At 33.7% G+C, this 6,778-nt stretch overlaps 1 pseudogene; it reads right to left on the bottom strand.

Moving 5' to 3' along the window:
* Positions 1-3,133: 3,133 nt before the first annotated feature.
* LOC149211726 (putative protein phosphatase 2C 2 pseudogene) lies at positions 3,134-4,510 on the bottom strand (annotated as a pseudogene).
* Positions 4,511-6,778: the final 2,268 nt, after the last annotated feature.

Here is a 6,778-nt window from a genome sequence, read left to right as displayed (position 1 = left end):
TAAAGTATCCTCATCTACTTCCTCTTTAAAACCGAAGACTATAAAGTTCAAGGCCCTTTTGTTACGCTCATGGTCTAATTCTATCAATTTTTCCATTTCATCTTTAATTGGTTTGATATCTAATATACCTGCCACACTATTTAGGTTGAGGTGGCTATTAACTTTTTCTTCTAGCTCTTTAATCATGTCCTTCATTTTAAGATTCTATAAAGTATCAACATCTACTTGCTGGGATGTTTGGTTCATATCTTGGTTTTATTTTTGTTATATATCTAGGGTTTCAAATGATAAGAGTATTTACACGAAGGTTATGTTGTTTATATATTATTTTTATAAGTTAAAATTTAAAAATCAAAATTTGGGTGCATTTTTAAATATTTAAAAAAAAATATTGAAAAAATTTGTAAATTACTTTGAAGTTTAAAAATGAGTTTAACAATTTTATTTGTATTTATTTAATTATATGTAATTATATATTTATTATATGGTTTATAATTGAGTTTTACATGATTATAATAAATAAAAATTAATAAGTATAGATATTAATATAATTATATTTTAATTGTTTTAAGTTTTGTTTTTATTATATTTTTGGGTTAAGTTTATTTAAAAATTTGTTCGAGTTACGTAGTTTAAGTCTATAAAAAAATATTCTAAACTATTAAATTCATTAATATATTTAAAAACACATTTAAAGAAAATTATAATTTGATAAAAAATATAAAACTAAATTTCAATAAATATAACAACTAAAATATATCAAACATATCATTTTTTTATTTTTCATTTGCAAAATATTACTTAAAAATTTCTTTTTCCATAATTATGAAACACCATAAATATTATATAAATTAATTACGGGGAAGCCTAAATATGCAATTGAAATTTTATTACCTACCCATACATATCAATTTCCAACATATATTGGCCTTCTTTGTTCAAAATAATTAGTTATACATTACTCCATTGAATTTTGTAAATGTCAAAGATTATATTTATTTATATTTTATTAATTTTGTTGTGGTAATATTATTTTTAGAATGTGATATTTTTAATAAAATGGTTTTATAATTTTTCCATTAATAAATTTAGTATAAAATCTGATTAATTTGAAAAAAATATAATTCTAATGTGTCGAATTTATACCATCAAAGTATCTCTAAAATATAAGACAATTGCATTTAAAAAAACAAGGTTAACATGGTCAGCTAACCATGTTAACCTTGAAAGATCTTGAATATTCTATGGAATAAGAGTTAGTGAAATGACTATAGAGGATGGGGCTACAAAATACTAGTTTAAATAGTAAATGTGAATGAAGTAGGAGGTTGCAATTATGGGTGTGATGGGCACACCTTGAATTAGTTATCTAGCCATTTGCCACAAGGACTTTTGACATGCCAATGTAAGAAGTAAATAATTAACAAAATAAAAATTAAAGTTAGAACCTAGAAGGGAATGGTACCAATAAGAGATAAAGTGGAAAATAAAAGGGAAAGTTTATTTGGATTTCTAGCTATCCCAATAGATCTCAATGTTATCCTCTTTGTAGAAAACTCGAATGGCTTGTTCAACAAGATGAGTAAGGGATTGGTTTCATTGATGTAAACAAATTTGTAAAATCCAAGAGAGAGACAAAATACCAAAACTTTCATAAATTGTTGATTAATAAATATTGATTATTACCATACCAAATTGGTTTCGTGAGATTGGGTTTTTAGGGTGACTCACTATATATTGTGGTTATATTAAGGTGTATGGTTTTAGTTCAATGTGTTTAATAATTGCTTTTGGATTTCATGAGCTAAAATCATGCTATTGCATTATTTAGATTTTGTTAGCATTCACGTAAATGGTTCTTGTATTTATTATATCATTGTTCACTCCCATTTCATCTTCCTATGTAGTGGGACAATTCTATATACATACATAGGCACCATATATATTTTTATATTCACAATAACTCTTATTTAAAAATTAGACAACAAAACAATTTTGTATATAGTCATATTGTGATTCATTTTTATAATGGTTGGAAGCATTCTCAAGTGATTACTATTAGTTTGAGACATTGAGTCATTTATCTACTCACAATGATCTTTTTTATTAATTTGTTGTTATTGTGATATGACCAACAATACAAGTGAAATGTATTGGCAATGTTATAGTAAAATGTTTTTCTCTCTCGGTTAAAGTTAGGTTGCATGATAGAATATTTCTTTGTTTGAAGTGAGTTAGGGTTTATGACGGAATATTTCATTGTTTGAAGTATCTATTTTAGTTCTATAGTATGGTATTTAATTTCTAATAGAGATAGAACTCATAGTGGTTGTATTAGATGATAAATCTAGGGATTTGAAACAATGTCTTAATACTTGTGATTTAATGTAGTGAAATATATTTCATTATAACAATCATTGCAAAAGACAAAGTAACATTATTCCTACTTAAAATATCCATATTGATAAATTGTTTGCATTCTAAAACTCACAATAGTTGTAGCAGATGATAAATCAAGGGATTTGAAACAATGTCTTAATACTTGTGATTTAATGTAGTGAAATATATTACATTATAATAATAATTGCAAAAAACTAATATTATCCCAAATAAAAATCCATATTGATAAAATTTTTAGATTCTAAGTCCTTCGATTATGGACCATATTTACTGAAACTTATTCTAAAGTGTAATCTTCTTTCTACCTAGTTCACTAGTTTGTTTCAATCCACATTGAAAAATTAATATTAGTGATATATGCAAGCTCCAAATCCCATCATACTCACTAAAACTTATTCCATTCACTGAGTGTTATGCCTTCAACAACAATTGCTTTTGAAGTAGTTTCAAAGTAAAATTGAAACTACATTGACTAGACCTACCCTATAACAACATATAATTATTACTGCCACCAAATTTTTTTATATGATGTTAGATGTATATGTCAAATGCAGTAGTAAATTCTTATGGCCTTGCCTTGAGAAACTTAAACATGATGGTGAAAAGTGAAAAGGGATTGGACCCGGTACAGGGTGTGATCGTTTTAATGTCTGCAACACCCATGTTGGGTCAGCTGGGTGTAACTAGTCTACTCTGTTGATGGTATCCCTCCGCTCGGTTCACCTCACACTGTCTAAATCTCTTTCATGCAAAAATGTGGCAGTTGTACTATCATCACACTAATATCATCTTGAGATTTTCTGGTTACTGCTACTTCTACAAGCGTTTTGCAAGCAACCATAGGGCCTTCTGCTAATGGTAAAAAATTAGGTTGCTTCTCGACGCAGAAAGGCCTGGCAATATCCACTGCTTCCTGATTGCTTACTTTATTCCAGATCCCATCTGATGCCAAAATTAAAAACTCACAATCAGATGTAATTTCAATCTTTCTCGTCTCTGGTTCAGCGGTTATCCATTCTTTCAAGTGTGAATCCCCTATTGCCCTAGATACAGCCAGAGATCCCTGAACTCGCCAAACTCCATGGCGGAGCTCCACAATTCCTCCCAAATTTTCTATCCGTTGTCACTCGTCCTCCCTTCCAGCTCGATGATCACATGTAAGGGCTTCAGCAGCGCTCTCTCTGCTCATAACTGCTCGACAATCCCCAGCATTGGAAACCACTAAGTTACCACCTTTAATCAGAGCGGTCACACAAGCAGTACCGCTGCCAACCTCCTGCTTCAAAAACTCAGCATCTGTTGTTAAGTATCCAGCTTTAACGGCCTGCTTAAGAAAGTCCTCGGTTTCATCTTCCATGCTGAGCATAGCGTCCACAATATTCTGCCCAAGATTTTCGGCAGTGAAAGCTGCAGCTTTCTGACCACCATGACCATCGAACGCACCAAAAAAGGCCTGTCTGGAATCACCGAGAACATTGACAATGGCTTTGTGGGTATCCTCCATCAATTCTCGCGGACCTTTTTTGCGCGAAACTGCATAATGAGTACCCTCCTCATTCACCTCCTTAGGCTGCTCCACTGCCGGGCACGGCGCGTTTAGGCCCGACAGCTGCAGCGGAATATCCAGCCTCTGCGGTCGTTTCCTTTTGAGAGCAGGCAAAGGGAACCTGCGGACATTCGAACCATTATCCTCCGAGACATTGACACAAGAAGGGAAAGGCCTCTTGGCCTGGCTATCCCCGCTCTCGATCCACAGCATATTTTCGTCCCTGATGGTTAAAACAGGCCTCAGCGGAGACCACACACAATTTGAGTGGATGCCGCTGCTCCTGGGCGTCTGGAAACCATGATTCCTTGGGGAAGCTGCCCATATCTCAATACCAGAATTGTGTATAGAGGGAGAATTCACTGCTATAATGCAAGCCATGTTAACAATCTGTGGATCTGCTGGCGATGATGGTGAACTTTGTTGATACCTTCGGAAACCTTTGTATTCTTGTTGCCCTATCACAGGATCTCTGCAACGGTGATAAATAAATGAACTCTTCTCTCGTTTCAATTCAGTTGAATATGTCTCTCCGAACCTGTTAAACATAGACGATTCCAGCATTCTTATAGCGTTCAATCGTTTCATATGAGACGAGATTTTGGAAAAAGTCGAGTTTTCAATTATCCAGCGTGTGCCCAGTCAATTATCCACTTACTACAAACGTCTATGTTCCTCATGATTGAAAAATTCTATATCATTTAATGAGTCTATGTCCCTCATGATTGAAAAATTCTATATCATTTATATGTCCACTTGGCATATCGCTTCTGCATTCTGGAGTCCAGAATTGTTACTGATACCAAAGTCAAGGGGGTGGGCCGTGGGGGATGGTAATGGATGCCAGGGTCAGGCGGGTACGTCCACCAATACACTATTGGATCACGAACTTGGTATTGTCAAATATAGTGACTATGTCCAAGTCTACTTCCCAATTGCGCTCAAAGTCTAGAAATGATATAATATGATTGAAAAGTCTAGAAATGCTATAATATGACATCAATCAATGAACTTATTAAGTCTCACATGCTTTATTATATTATTATCGTTCGTGAATTTACTCTCGGTAAGCCATATTTGTTAGGCAGCGCCTAACCAGTCATATATCACGTATTCAATGCACCCGGAGATGCACGCGACATAGCCCGTTAACACGCAAATTGCCTTTTTTTATCTAGTGACGAGTTTTCAAATTCGTGTGTTAACGGATTATCTCGCGTGCATCTCTGGGTGCATTGAATACGCGATATATCGCTGGTTAGGCGCTGCCGTATTTGTTAGGAGAGTGTTTCCAGAATTTTCCGGAAGTTGCAGAAATCTGTTTTTTTTTTCCAAAATGGTTTAAAATTTAAAATTTATTAATAATAAGATTTAAAATTTAGTAATTGTATTGATATTAAGATTTTTTAATAATATTATGTTTTATTAGTAAAGTTTAATAACAGAGTTGATGTAAGTTAATGATGGTCATTGATGATGTGTTATAATATAAAATTAGTAAAATAACAATATGTTAATTTGGAAAGATAATTAGAGATGTAATCATATATATATATATTCAAATTTATTATGAATTGGTTTTTCAAGTATATAATTTTTATTTACAGGAATTATGTGAAATTTGAGTTTTCTAAACTGGTATATATTATTTTTCATACAAAATATAATGTACATGTTTCCATTTCTCTAGCGATTGACTATCTAAATGATGGAATCTTGCTATAAAAGCTTGTGGAATTGTAGAAAACATATTGTTCTTTTGCACAACAAAATTTGCAATCTTAATTTGATATATTTTTAATTTATGGAAGTCATTATATCTTTGAAATTATAAGGCCCTCTATTAGTACAACTTAAAAGGGTCTTACAATTATCAAACATTCCTTCCCTTTTTACATTATAGGTCTTAAAGTCCTCTAGTGCACCATATAATTTTTTTTCCCAAACAGTGAACGCCCTTATGAGTCATAAGAGAAATAAACGAGGGATGTATTTTAAGATTTTGACCTATTAATTTAAAAAATAAATGAGGGATAGATAGATAGATAGATAGTAGACTCTATATGGGTATATTTCAAAAATTATGATGTTTGTATGTTTTTGCAGTGCAAACCACTAGATTCATGATCATGAACCTATATCCAAATTAACCAAGTTGTCGTGCATGTTTGATTCCTACTCAGAAATATTCAAATTCCAAAAAATATGTGTACATTAATAATGCATGTGTGTTCTTGGTGTCAAGAATGTATGCACACTTAGAGTACTATGAGCTTGCACACATTCATGTAGCTGGTGACTTTAATACATGGAAGATCATTGAGGTGGTTTTTGTAGGGTGGGGAGGGTGAAAGAGGGGGGGATATAGGGGCCAAAGGAGAGAAAGAAGGAGAAAAGTAGAGAGAGAGCGGGGTGTGGGGAAGAATGAGTTAGTGTGAATTGGTTGTGGTGGGTTTAAGGAGGAGGGGAGGGTGAGAAAGGGAGGGATAAAGGTGCCAAGGAGGGAGAGAAAGGGAGATGTGGAAAAGAATGAGTTGGTGAGGGTAGAGAGTGTGTGAGAGTCAAAAAGAAGTGAGAGATTAGGGAAGAGGGTCGGGAAGGGAGTGGAAGGATGATATTTTTGGTTGACATGGGGAGGAAGAGAGAGACAAATTTGGAGGGGGGTGTTGTGAATGTGTGTATGCGTGTGTGTGTGTGTGGGTAAGAGAGAGAGAGAGAGAGGAAGGGTGAGCGATAGTGAGATGATATGAGGGAGAAGAGAATGAAAGAGGGGGAGCAAGTGAGGGAGGGAGAAGAGAATGAGAGAGGGGGAGCAAGTGAGGGAGGGAGAGA

The sequence above is a fragment of the Pinus tabuliformis genome, chromosome 1_1 (genome assembly GCF_031772625.1).
Source record: "Pinus tabuliformis cultivar Carrire ecotype Pingquan chromosome 1_1, CPIR1, whole genome shotgun sequence".
Taxonomy (NCBI): domain Eukaryota; kingdom Viridiplantae; phylum Streptophyta; class Pinopsida; order Pinales; family Pinaceae; genus Pinus; species Pinus tabuliformis.
Note: the sequence above shows the minus strand (reverse complement) of the source record. Positions and strands in the feature narration are given on the sequence as shown.